Source organism: Nomascus leucogenys, chromosome 13, assembly GCF_006542625.1.
Source record: "Nomascus leucogenys isolate Asia chromosome 13, Asia_NLE_v1, whole genome shotgun sequence".
In the NCBI taxonomy this organism is placed as follows: domain Eukaryota; kingdom Metazoa; phylum Chordata; class Mammalia; order Primates; family Hylobatidae; genus Nomascus; species Nomascus leucogenys.
Genome location: NC_044393.1, coordinates 88516383 through 88530015, shown reverse-complemented (window position 1 = coordinate 88530015; position 13633 = coordinate 88516383). Strand labels below are relative to the sequence as shown.

At 46.4% G+C, this 13633-nt stretch overlaps 1 pseudogene; it reads right to left on the bottom strand.

Moving 5' to 3' along the window:
- Positions 1–11787: 11787 nt before the first annotated feature.
- On the bottom strand, positions 11788–13142 carry LOC100603400 (annotated as a pseudogene).
- Between the last annotated feature and the right edge of the window lie 491 nt (positions 13143–13633).

Below are 13633 nucleotides of genomic sequence, written 5' to 3'. Positions count from 1 at the left end.
CCCAGGCGACAGAGCGAGACTCTGTCTCAAAATAAATAAATAAATATTCACTACATTTTAATCAGTTAATCAAGTAAAACAAATTGTGAAACCAGGACAAAGAGCAGAAACGCTAAGTACTCGAAGGGGAAGATGTTTTATTGCATGATCGTATTTTGACACGTTCTCCTTCCTCAGTCTATTCTTGGCTGTTAACAATCCAGTCCATGGGGAGTGGGGGACATAGAGAGTTGCTGGTCAAAGGGCATGAAGTTTCCCTTAGGAGAAATAAGTTTTTTGAGATCTAGTGCACAGTGTAGTGACCATAGTTAATAATAACATACAGTATTGTATATTTCAAATGTTACCACAAAAAAATAAGTATTTGAGGTGATGGATGTGTTAATTAGTTTGAGTTAATTATTCTACATTGTATACATACAATATCATTTTGTATCCATAAATATAAACAATTATCGGCCAGGCCTGGTGGCTCACGTCTGTGATCCCAGCACATTAGTAGGCCAAGGCAGGAGGATCACTTGAGACCAGGAGTTCCAGACCAGCCTGGGCAACCTAGCAAGACCCCACCTCTAAAAAATTACCCAGGTGTGGTGGCATTGCCTGTGGTCCTAGCTGCTCGGGAGGCTGAGGTGGGAGGGTTGCTTGAGCCCAGGAGTCGAGGCTGCAGTGAGCTATGACTGTGCCACTGCAATCCAGCCTTGGCAAAGAGCAAGACCTTATTGCTAAAAAAAATTTTTTTAATTAAAAAAATTCCAGCCTGGCCAATATGGTGGAATCCCGTCTCTACCAAAAATACAAAAATTAGCCAGGTGTGGTGGCAGGTGCCTGTAGTCCCAGCTACTCAGGAGGCTGAGGTGATCATACCACTGCACTCCAGCCTGGGTGACAAAGTGAGACTCTGTCTCAAAAAAAAAAAAAAAAAAAAAAATATATATATATATATAATTTTCAGTTTACAATAAAACAATTTAAAAAGCAATCAAATTCCCATTGCCAAGACCATGCGAACATCACTATATGACCTACTGCTCTGCTCAGATCCATGGAAGCTTCAAGGCCCTTCTTCCTGGGGTTTAGGCGGAACTGTCCTTTCTATGGAGTAGCGGTGGGCACGGCTGTCTATTGAAGAAATGTCTCTCCACTGGCCCAAGCCCGTGCCTCCGTAAAGCCTACCTCTGCTTCCCTCTGGACCCTGGCTCTTCTTGCTAGGACAAGTCTCCCCGGCAGTTAAGGACCACACCTGGGTCCTGCCTTTGTCACGGGTTCCCAGTGATGTAACTCTTCCTTAACTCATTGCTGTCATCCTCCTCCCAGGCCAGGCGAAGACACAGAAGCCTTTCCACCCTCAGCCCAACCCCGATACACAGCCTCTATGTGCAAACCCAAGTAGGGGACACAGATAGATCGCTCAAAGCAGAAAGAGTGGGGATCGTCAGAAGACTTGAGCCAAGAGCTGTTCAGATCCCAGAGCCAACTGTGGGAAATGTCACCAGTGATATTACAGCCTAGGAAGTGAGCCTGGGCTGGGTGAGTTCTTGGTCCACGCACATCAAGTGCAGATAATTTCTCATGGTCAAATGTTTCCCTCAGCTACTCCAGTGATTTTTCTAGAGAAGGAAGAGTCTGGAGGATTTAAAGGGTGTGGGAATGAGGGAAAGATCTCCTGAGGATGGGCAAGATGACATGTCTTGTCTGCAGAGCCAGAGGCACAGGCTGCTCCTTGTTGGTGCCACAGGGCTTGGAGATTACTCTGTGAGGTTAGCAAACCCCAGCCTTTGTGAGCCAAACGCCAGTTCCTCTGACGGCACAATTCCCTTAGGATTTCAGGGCTACCCTGGCTATTTGCTTCCAGTCAATGCTGTGGAGCAGTCACAAAGCCAGAGATCTTGCCAAGGGGCAGTGTTTGATTCCAGGATCTGCCGTGGAAACTTCCATGTCTTGAATCAGGCCTCAGTGCTCTGTTCAATCGCTAAGTATCCCCATCTTGGTCTCTGCCTTGAGGTACTGGTAAGGAGGTGTTTAGAAGAAGCAGAAAGGGCTGGGCGCAGTGCCTCATGCCTATAATCCCAGCACTTTGGGAGGCCGAGGTGGGTGGATTACTTGAGGTCAGGAGTTCGAGACCAACCTGGCCAACATGGCAAATCACCATCTCTATTAAAAATACAAAAATTAGCCAGGTGCGGTGGTGGTGCACCTGTAGTTCTAGCTACTCTGGAGGCTGAGGGACGAGAATTGTTTGAACCAAGGAGGTGGAGTTCATAGTGAGCCAAGAGCCAAGATCTCACCACTGCACTCCAGCCTGGGCAACAGAGTAAGACTCCATCTCAAAAAAAAAAAAAGAAGAGGAAAAGAAAGAAGAAGAAGAAGAGCCCAGACGTTGAAGAAGAAGAAGGGCCCAGATGTTGCAGAACCCACGTGGTGCAAAGGTTAGAAGCTCAGGACTGACCCAGATTGATTGGGGCACAGCCTGGCTCTGTCACCTACTTCATCAGGATGGATTCATTTAACTTCCCATGCCTTTATTTTCCTCATCTGTAGAACAGTACCAACTTTGTGGGGTGTTATAAGAAATAGATGAGGTCATATACGTATTTTTTTTATTTTTGAGGCAGAGTCTCGCTCTGTTGCGCAGGCTGGAGTGCAGTGGTGTGATCTCGGCTCACTGCAACCTCTGCCTCCTGGGCTCAAGCGATTCTCCTGCCTCAGCCTCCTGAGTAGTTGGGACTACAGGCGCATGCCACCATGCCCGGCTAATTTTTTGTATTTTTAGTAGAGACAGGGTTTCACCGTGTTAGCCAGGATGGTCTCGATCTCCTGACCTCGTGATCCACCTGCCTCAGCCTCCCGAAGTGCTGGGATTACAGGTGTGAGCCACAGTTCCTGGCTGTAAAACATTTATAAGAGACACCAAAATGTTATCATCCTTATTCTCCTAAATTCCACCCTTCTCTCTTGCTGTGTTTTCTGCCTCCCAGGCTTTGCTCACAGTAGATTTAGTGCACTGCAGATAATTCCACTGTTCTAAGGCAGCATCACTAGACAGAAAGGGCCTTTCTTAACAAAGCTGCATTTTCTCCCTTCTGTGTATGTTGTTGGGTTTTTTTGTAAATTGTGATAAAATATACAGAACAAAAAATTTACCATCTGAATCATTTTCAGGCTTACATTTTAGTGGCATTCCTTCAGTATTTTCATATTGTTGTGCAACCAGTCACCATCTCCTAAACTCCTTTCATCTTATAAAACTGAAACTCTGTCCCTGTTAAACAACAATTCCCCATCTCCCCTTCCCTGGCTCCCTTGGCAACCACCCTTCTCTTTTCTGTCTCTATGAATTTGACTACTCTAGGGACCTTGCATAAGTGGAATCAAACAGTATTTGTCTTTTTGTGGCTGGCTGATTTCACTTAGGATAATGCCAAGATTCAACACAGTTGTAGCATGGGTCAGAATGTCCTTGAGGTTTGTTTCTTTCATGTAAGATCTTACCCAAAGTGGCAGAAAAAGCTCATTAACTTCATCTCTTCAGCCTCCTAGCTCTCCCGCATTGGTAAACACCTGGTTTGAGGGGCAACAATTTAATTTGTTGCTGCATTGTTACATAACAAGAATCACCAATATGCTAGCCAAGGATAGAAGGGTCTTCATCTTACCTTGACTCAGCCAGTTCTATACTTTAGGGTCACTGCAATCCCCCATTATTTTATTTTTTTCTTATTTGTTGGGGGGACACAGTCTTGCTCTGTCACCCAGGCTGGAGTGCAGCGGTGCAATCTCAGCTCACTGCAGCCTGCACCTCCCAGGTTCAAGCAAATTATCCTGCCTCAGCCACCCGAGTAGCTGGGATCACAGGCGCATGCCAGCGCGCCTGGTTAATTTTTGTATTTTTAGCAGAGAGTGGGTTTTGCCATGTTGGCCAGGCTGGTCTCAAACTCCTGGCCTCAAGTGATCCACCCGCCTCAGCCTCCCAAAGTGCTGGGATTACAGGCATGAGTCACTGTACCTAGTCAATAATCCTCCATTCTTTATGCCAGTTTCTATATCAGGACTCTTCCCAGGGTAAGCAACAGAAAGCCTAACCCACGTTGGTTTTGGCAAAAAAAAAAAAAAAAAAAAAGGAATTCATTGTCTTATGTAACTGAAAGTCCAGAGTGGAGAGGAAGGGTTCCGAGTACTGCCTGAACCAGGCATGTCAGCTGTGTCGTCAAGACAAGCACCAGGCCAGGCGCGGTGGCTCACACCTGTAATCCCAGCACTTTGGGAGGCCGAGGTGGGTGGATCACAAGGTCAGGAGTTAGAGACCAGTCTGGTCAACATGGTGAAACCCCATCGCTACTAAAAATACAAAAATTAGCCAGGTGTGTCGGCAGGCACCTGTAATTCCAGCTACTCGGGAAGCTGAGGGAGGAGAATTGCTTGAACTCAGGAGGTGGAGGTTGGAGTGAGCGGAGATTGTGCCATTGCACTCCAGCCTGGGCAACAAGAGCGAAACTCTGTCTCAAGAATAAAATAAAGTAAATAAAAATTAAAAATTAAAAAAATAAAAAAAATAAGACGAGCACCGTCTCTCTCCTTATGTTGGCTTTGTTCTTCACCATGCGAGCTTTACTCTCGGACTCCACGCCATGAGAAATTGGCTTCCAAGCACTCCAGGCCAGTATCTCCTCATGTGTGAAGCCAGCAGAAAAAAGAGCTTCTCTTCCTTTAATACTTCAAAGAAAGTCTTGGCCATGATTGGCACTGCCCCAGCATGGGTTCTGAACCAATCATGGTGGTAAGGCCTGGGTTATCTGCCCAACCCTGGGTCACCTCCACCTAAATCAAAGAACTGAAAATGGGGAAGACATGATTCCCCCCCAGAAATCAGGCTGCTATTATGAGAGGAAAGGGAAAGCTTCCTGGGGAAGAAAAAGCCACATATGCACTGGAATAGTAGTCATCTGTTTAAAAAGGATAATGCTGATGTGTATATCCTGATTTGGAACAATCTCCAAGATACATTAAGTTAGAAGAAAGCAAGGTGCAGAAGACATGTGGGTGTGGATGAGTGTATGTGTTTGTTTGTATAGATTTTTGGAAGGATACGCAAGAAACGGTTAATGGTGTTTATCTCTATAGCGCAGACCTGGCAGAGTAGGGTGGAATGAAGACTCTGTTTTTTGTTTTCTATCTTTCTGATGTTTAACTGCGTACATGTGCATTTTCAGTGAATATCAACTAACCAGGCCCAACTATTTCATTCCATTCAGAACATCTATATTAGAATTTTTACCCCTATAGAGAATGGAGAAGACCACTATGTGTGTGTAGGTGTAGGTGTGTGGAGTCTGTGAACTGGAAGAGATTTTGATAGCAAGGCCCAGGGGCCTAGAGCAGGAGCTCGGGCAAAGCAGAGGCCGCCATCACATTTTTTTGGTTGGGGGCAGAGGCTGGGGATACCTTCAGCTGAAAAGGGGAACTTGGGGCTCAGCTGTAAGAGCTCAAGGCTGGGGATAGGGAGGGCTAGTCTCTGTGCAGGCCTGGATTTGGGGTCCAGCGGGTCTTTGGAGGAGCTCAGAACAGCTGCAAGCCCACCCAGGCCCTTCCTTGGTACCCGGGCCCCAAAGCTGCCCCAGAAGTGCTTATTTTGCTTTGGCCATTAACACCACTCACCATTGCTTACGTGAGGTGATTAATGTTTATATGTGAGGTGGTTAATGTTTATGTCTAGCTATTGGGTTTTTAAAATAAAATTATTTTTGTTTTGTTTTGTTTTTTGAGATGGAGTCTCTCTCTGTCACCAGGCTAGAGTGCAGTGGTGCGATCTCGGCTCACTGCAACCTCCACCTCCCGGGTTCAGGCGATTCTCCTGCCTCGGCCTCCGGAGTAGCTGGGACTACAGGCACGCACCACCACACCCAGCTAATTTTTGTGTTTTTAGTAGAGATGGGGTTTCACCATGTTGGCCAGGATGGTCTTCATCTCTTGACCTCGTGATCTGCCCGCCTCCTGCTCCCAAAGTGCTGGGATTACAGGCATGAGCCACCATTCCCCGCCTATTTTCTTTAAAAAATAAAATAGAGACAGTGTCTCACTATGTTGCCTAGGCTGGTCTCAGACTCCTGGGCTCAAGCAATCTGTCTATCTCAGCCACCCAAAGTGTTGAGATTAGAGGCATGAGCCACTGCCCCAGGCCTATGTCTAGCTATCATGTAGCAGAAACATTCTGGAAATTGCTAAGAAATGTCAGATCAATTCCTGGGTATTGTTTCTGAGCTCAGGCCCAGGCATGGCGCCTGCTCCTGTGTGCTGATGTCATAAGGTGCTTCCCGGGTGGCAGGACCCTCTGAGCATAACCTTACAAAACAGGGACCCCTGGAGGCAAACCTGGACTCACCAGCCAGGAACTGCAAGCCATCTTCACTGACACCCCACTTCCCCAGACACATGAGAATCAAGCTGACAGGACTCAAAGGGTCCTTCTTCCTTCCACAAATTCATTCAACAATTAGCGTCAGCTATGCATGAAGCACTGTGCTAGGTACCGGAAACGCAGAGATGAATGACGTATTCAGCTCAGGCTCTCAGCTCAGCTGCCTGGTAGGCTCTTGTTCTCATTAGAAGTTCCTGTGGGAGAGACCCCATGCCTCACTCATCACAAAGGTAGCCTAGGAACCAGCTCTGTGAATCAGAGGGGAATATGTTTAGCATTTCCTGATGGAAACAAAATCTACAGTCAAGAAAAAGCTGGGCCTGGCTAAAACATTGACTTTTGGAGGAGAATGATGCCTTAGTAACCATCCTGCCCAAAACCACTGCCTCATGCATTAGCCTTCTCCCCGGAGGGTAACAAGACCCGCGAGGCACAGAAAACTCAACTCACACCAGCTAAGGAAAAAAAAAACAAATCTGATCCGATTTTTTGTTTCTATTATAAAACAACAAAAATAAGCATAGATTTTCTTATTGTAAAACTAACATGTAGGCTGTTTTCATGTAAACAACATATAAATGTTTAAAATAATTTTTCTTTAGAATTTGGCATACTATTTACATGCTTCTAAGTACTTTTTAAATGTATGCAAAATAAATCCTTATGAACTTTTTTTTCACACAAATGGGATGACTTAATATACTCTGCAAACTTGCTTCTTGTGTCATTTCATATAGCTCCATCACATTCTTAACCTAGAATTCCAGAGCAGGCAAGGAACAGTGGCTCACATCTGTAATCCCAGCACTTTGGAAGGCCAAGGTGGGAGGATTGCTTGAGCCCAGGAGTTCAAGACCAGTCTGGGCAACATAGTGAGACTCCTGTGCCTATTTTATTATTAAAAATAAATAAATAGAGGAGGGAGGGGGGAGGGGAGAGGGACAGCATTAGGAGATATACCTAATGTAAATGACGAGTTAATGGATGCAGCACACCAACATGGCACATGTATACACATGTAACAAACCTGCACGTTGTGCACATGTACCCTAGAACTTAAAGTATAATAAAAATAAATAAATAAACAAAAAATTGAATTCTAGAGTATGGAGCTACCACAATTATTTCATTATTCTATTTTGTTGTTGTTCTTGTTGTTGTTTATTTGTTTTCTGAGACAGGAGCTCACTCTGTCACCAAGATTGGAGTGCAGCGGAGCAATCATGGCTCACTGTAGCCTCGACCTCCTGGCCTTAAGCCATCTTCCTGCCTTAGCTTTCTGAGTAGCTGGGACTATGGGTGCACATCACCATTAGCCCCAGTGCTGACTTTTAAAAATTATTTTTTGTAGAGATGGTGTCCCACTATGTTGCCCAGGCTGGTCTCAAACTCCTGGGCTCAAGCAATCCTCCTGCTTCAGCCTCCCAAAGTGCTGGGATTACAGGTATGAGCCGCTGTGCCCGTCCTATTCTTCTATTGATGGATATTTAAATTGTTTCTTTTATTTATTTATTTATTTTTTTGAGAAAGGGTCACCCTCTGTCACCCCGGCAGTCTGGAGTGCAGTGGTGTGATCACAGCTCACTGCAGCCTTGACCTCCCAGGCTCAAGCAACCCTCCTGCCTCAGCCTCCCAAGTAGCTGGGGCTATAGGCAAGTGCCACCATGCCCAGCTCATTTTTGTATTTTTTGTAGTGGTGGGTGTCTCACTATATTGCCGAGGTTGGTCCCAAACTCCTGCCTCAGGAGATCCTCCTGCCTCAGCCTCCCAAACTAAATTTTTACTACAACGCTGCAATGAACATCCTAGCACATACACTTCTGTGCCCTTGTGGAAGTGTTTCTCCGGAAGAAATTTCCAGAAGTGGAATTACTGGGTCAGAAGCTGTCTGAAATGGTAGAATTTGATTTTGAGGTGAAGAATACCCTATGAGTGAACACTCTGCAGACCAGAGGGGCAGAAAATGATACACAGGATTAATTATTTATGGTGAACTGTGAAGTGTGCTGGAGGGGATGCCGCTGGCTGGCCTGCTCAGAAATGTTGCAGTCACTGCCTTCCTGCTAGGACAGGAAATCTGCAGAGAAGGATCCCGGCTCTGCGTGTCCCTGACCCCACTGCTAGACCTCGGGAAGGCGTTTTTTGGGGGGTTTTGTTGTTGTTGTTTTTGTTTTCAAGACAGAGTCTTGCTCTGTCACCCAGGCTGGAATGCAGTGGTACCATCTCGGCTCACTGCAGCCTCTGCCTCCCGGGTTCACACAATTCTCCTGCCTCAGCCTGCCGAGTAGGTGGGATTACGGGGGTGCACTACCACGCCCAGATAATTTTTGTATTTTTAGTAGAGACAGGGTTTCACCATGTTGGCCAGGCTGGTCTCAAACTCCTGATCTCAAGTGATCTGCCTGCCTCAGCCTCGCAAAGTGCTGGGATTACAGGTGCGAGCCACTGTGCCCGGCCTCGGGAAGGGTTTTGATGGCGGCCTCGGGAGTAGTCATGAAGTGAACATGCCACACACTGTGAGCACACAGCTGATGGAGAAGCCCTCGGACTCGCAGCAGGTGCTGCTCTGTAGAAAGAACAGCGCCCCCAGGTGTCGTGCAGATACCACCACCTGTCCTCACGCAACCGCGGCTGGTCTTTGCCTTTAGAGGAGAAGGCAGGGTTCAGTTTCTCTTCTTCTGAAACTCGCCAGCAAATGTTTGCTGTCTAAACTTCTTCTTAACTAATGTTAATACAACATGACACAGTAAGACTCCGGGTGAGTCTTAGTGAGTGAGTGTTCTCATTTTGGGAGTGACCGAAGGCCCACGGAATGGAATGGTATAGAAGGATATTCCCAGAGCTAGCAGGTGGGCCTCCCAGCTAGTCAGCGTCCACATCTCACCGCTGTTTCACTGTTGCACCTGCATTATTGAACTCTCCGTGCTGCTCCGAAACTGATAGGAACTGGCACAATGGCTTGAAAAATGGTCGAGCAATTGGAAAGTTTGTTGGAAATGGAAATGAAAGATTACCTACTGTGCAGTAGGAGAACAGGCAAAGGAACAACTCTAGACTGCATTTTTTTTTTTTTTTTGAGACTGAGTCCCCAGTCTGTCACCCAGGCTGGAGTGCAGTGGTGGAATCTCAGCTCACTGCATCCTTTACCTCTCGGGTTCAGGTGATTCTCCTGCCTCAGCCTCCTGAGTAGCTGGGATTACAGGCGCCTGCCAACCATGCCCGGCTAATTTTTGTATTTTGAGTACTGACTGGGTTTCACCATGTTGGCCAGGCTGGTCTTGAACTCCTCACCTCAGGTGATCCGCCCACCTCGGCCTCCCAAAGTGTTGGGATTACAGGTGCCAGCCACCATGCCTGGCCTGGACTGCGATTTTTAAAGGAGCCAAATAAACGTTCTCATATTTCAAGTTTCCTCGACTTCCACACTCTCCATATTTTGGACTAGAAACTTCCTCGTTTTAGGGGCTGTCCTGTGCCTAGTAGGATGTTTGGTGTCATCCCTGGTGTCTACCCACCAGCTGCCAGTAGCAACCCCTGGCTTCCAGTTGTGAAAACCAAAAATGTTTCCGGAACCACTTCCATATTTGAACGTTTGGTTCAGGAAGGTCTTGAGAAGTAGCTCTCTGGAAGACCAAGCAGCAGCTGTGTGTCCTACCCACAACCGTAGGAACCACTTTGGACTTTTGGTAACTATTTTTTTATGTGGAAATAATATGAAACATTTATTAGATACACTGGACAAGAACAGAACTAAGTACTCCAACTCTACTGCAGCATTACAAAATCCATCCCTTCACCACAGTGTAAGATTTAAGGGCAACCTGCCCAAGGATGCATGGTTTTTTGTTTTTTGTTTTTTGTTTTGAGACAGAGTTTCGCTCTTGTTGCCCAGGCTGGAGTGCAATGGCGCGATCTTGGCTCACCACAACTTCCGCCTCCCCGGTTCAAGCGATTCTCCTGCCTCAGCTTCCCAAGTAGCTGGGATTACAGGCATGCACCGCCACGCCTGGCTCATTTTGTATTTTTAGTACAGACGGGGTTTCTCCATGTTGGTCAGTCTGGTCTCGAACTCCCGACCTCAGGTGATCGCCTGCCTTGGCCTCCCAAAGTGCTAGGATTACTGGCGTGAGCCACCATACCCAGGCGGATACACGTTATATAAAACACAGCAAGATTGCTGCGGCCCTGCCAAGTACTTCCAGTCCCTACCCAGGTCCTACTGAAATACTGGTGGTCCTAATTAGTTTTATTGAAATAATTTTTTTTTTTTGAGACGGAATCTAGTTCTGTCTAGTGCAATGACGTGATCTCCGCTCACTGCAAGCTCCGCCTCCCGAGTTCAAGCGATTATCCTGCCTCAGCCTCCTGAGTAGATGGGATTACAGGCGTGTGCCACCATGCCTGGCTAATTTTTGTATTTTCAGTAGAGACGGAATTTAACCACGTTGGTCAGACTGGTCTCGAACTCCTGACCTCGTGATCCACCCACCTCGGCCTCCTAAAGTGCTGGGATTACAGGCGTAAGCCACCGCGCCTGGCCTGAAATAAACCTTTAAAGGAAAAGATAAAGCATTTCAAATACAAGTCAAAATGCTTCAGGAACCACATATCCAACATAAGCTTTATCCTCAAATGAGCTATGTTTGCCTTGCACTAATAAACTTTTATTTCACGCAAATTAGGGTGAAAATCTTCCATACATAAGTATCTTCCTTGACCAATAATGCAAAGAAAATAAATCCAAAATGATTAGTAAAGAAAAATATAAGAATTAACAGACCCTTTAAATTTGTTTTAAATATTTTTCAGGTTTAAAAAGTGTTGAAAGTTTGTAATTCCTAGCAGAAAAACATTATCTGAATGAATACCCTAATGGCAAACCACTGTAAAATGCTTCAGCTGCATTTGGAGGAGTGGGGTAGGGATTATCTTCAAAGCACCCCAGCTCTCTTGATGAGAAGGTCAGAGGTACACTGATTTGTATTATTGCGACATCCATAAGGTGATCTAGGTTGCTTTTCCTTCAGCAAGGGCTTTTTATTTTTTATTTATTTATTTTTGTTTTTGACAGAGTCTTGCTCTGTTGCCCAGGCTAGAGTGCAGTGGCGTGTGGTCTCGGCTCATTGTAACCTCTGCCTCTCGGGTTCAAGCGATTCTTCTGCCTCAGCCTCCCGAGTAGCTGGGATTACAGGTATGTGCCACCATGCCCGGCCAATTTTTGTATTTTTAGTGGGGATGGGGTTTCACCATGTTAGTCAGGCTGGTCTCAAACTCCTGACCTGGTGATCCGCCCACCTCAGCCTCCCAAAGTGCTGGGACTACAGGTGTGAGCCACCGCACCAGGCGTAAGGGCTTTCTTTATCAGAAGGGCATTACGCTTGACCTCCAAATTTGGCTGACAATTTACTGATAAGATTCATAATCTTTGGGTTGCTCTGGTATTTTGACATATTTGCTGGGTCCTCAGCCACATCCTGGAAGGCCACCATAACTTCTGGATCCTGCATGGCTGCAAGAACCTCTGGATCACTAAGAATTTCACTGAGTCCAGGGATTCCGGCCATTCCAGCCATGCCCCCTCCCATTCCAGACATTCTTCTGGAAAATTACCAGGCACTCCCCCAGGAAAGCCACCTGGAAAAGAGCCATACTGAGCCCCTGACTGTCATCTGGCTTCTTCCCCCCTCTGGCCTCTCTCATGCTCTTCTCGAGCCTTCTTAACTCTTTCTATTCTTTCTTTGATCTCTTGCTCTTCACATTTTCGCTCATACTTTCTCCGACGTTCTGCAATTTTCTGTGCCCCAGTTTGAACTTCCTTCAGCATTGCACTAGCATCTTCATCATAATCCAATTTAAGGGCAAGTCTGTGTGCTTTCCCTTGCCACTTGTAAGGCTGAGCTGAATCAGGATTTATTTCTTTTCTTTTCTTTTTTTTTTTTTTGAGATGGAGTCTTGCTCTGTCACCCAGGCTGGAGTGCTGTGGCGAGATCTCGGCTCACTGCAACCTCCGCCTCCCGGGTTCAAGCAATTCTCTGCCTCAGCCTCCCAAGTAGCTGGGATTACAGGTGCCCGCCACCACACCCAGCTAATTTTTGTATTTTTAGTAGAGACAGGGTTTCACCATCTTGGCCAGGCTGGTCTTGAACTCCTGACCTCGTGATCCACCTGCCTCGCCCTCCCAGTGCTGGGATTACAGGCGTGAGCCACCGGGCCTGGCACAGTCTCAGATGGCAGCATTTGGCTTCTATAATTTGACGAAGACACTAGCCCTCTTGGCATACAAAATGGCCAAGTGAGGATTCAGCTTGATGGCATCTGTGAACAAGTAAATGGCTTTCTGCAGTTCACCATCATTTAGGGCTTCAATAGCAGCCACTTTCTTATTTGCCTGATCCATCATCTCCTCTGTTATCTCTGCATTCTCATCTCCCATTTCTTGAGGGGCATCAGTGCCTGGTTCAATCACACCTTCATTATCAATTTCTAGATCACTTTCCTCACTTGATGGTTCATCTGCCTTTAAGTCTTCCTCCACCTTCTTACTGTCAGGTTTTTCTTCCTTGGTATTTTCTTCTGATTTAGCTTTCTGAGTAGCAGGTGGTACTTTACCCCCCATGCTCTCCACCCTCTCCCTCAGGAAATGCATTTCCTCGGCGTGCGGAACGCTCGGATCCTGCTTACACATTTTCACAAAGGCCCGAAGCTCGTTCACTTTGCAAGGGTCCATGGTCGGGAGGCAGTGGGCAAGGCTGAGGGGCTGCGGCCCAGTTCCAGGCCCAGGCGCTGGCTCGGCGTGACCGTGCAGAAGGCGACTTTTGGTAATTATTATTAGGCGTTTTCCCTCATCCAGACCTGAGACCTGAATTCAGCCCCCATGGGACAGAGTGAGGCACCATCGACTTCATGGAGATATTTCAGGGCCGACGTTAGACGATACACATGAACATCTATTGCGAATGAAGGTAAGACGTAAAGACTAGAGAAAGTTATCTCCAGATTGCTTTTCAAATATGCCCAGACCTTGATTCACATTTTAGGGGATAAAAGCAGGGTTCTATTTTCTTTTCCTCACATTCTATGATCCAATTAAATAGGTATCAAAAGTTGTATGAATAATCATTGTTTCCTGTAGTTTTAAAACTGTATTTTCATTTTGATTCTTTTATTTATTTATTTTTTGGAGACAAGGTCTCGCTCTTTCGCCCAGGCTGGAGTGCA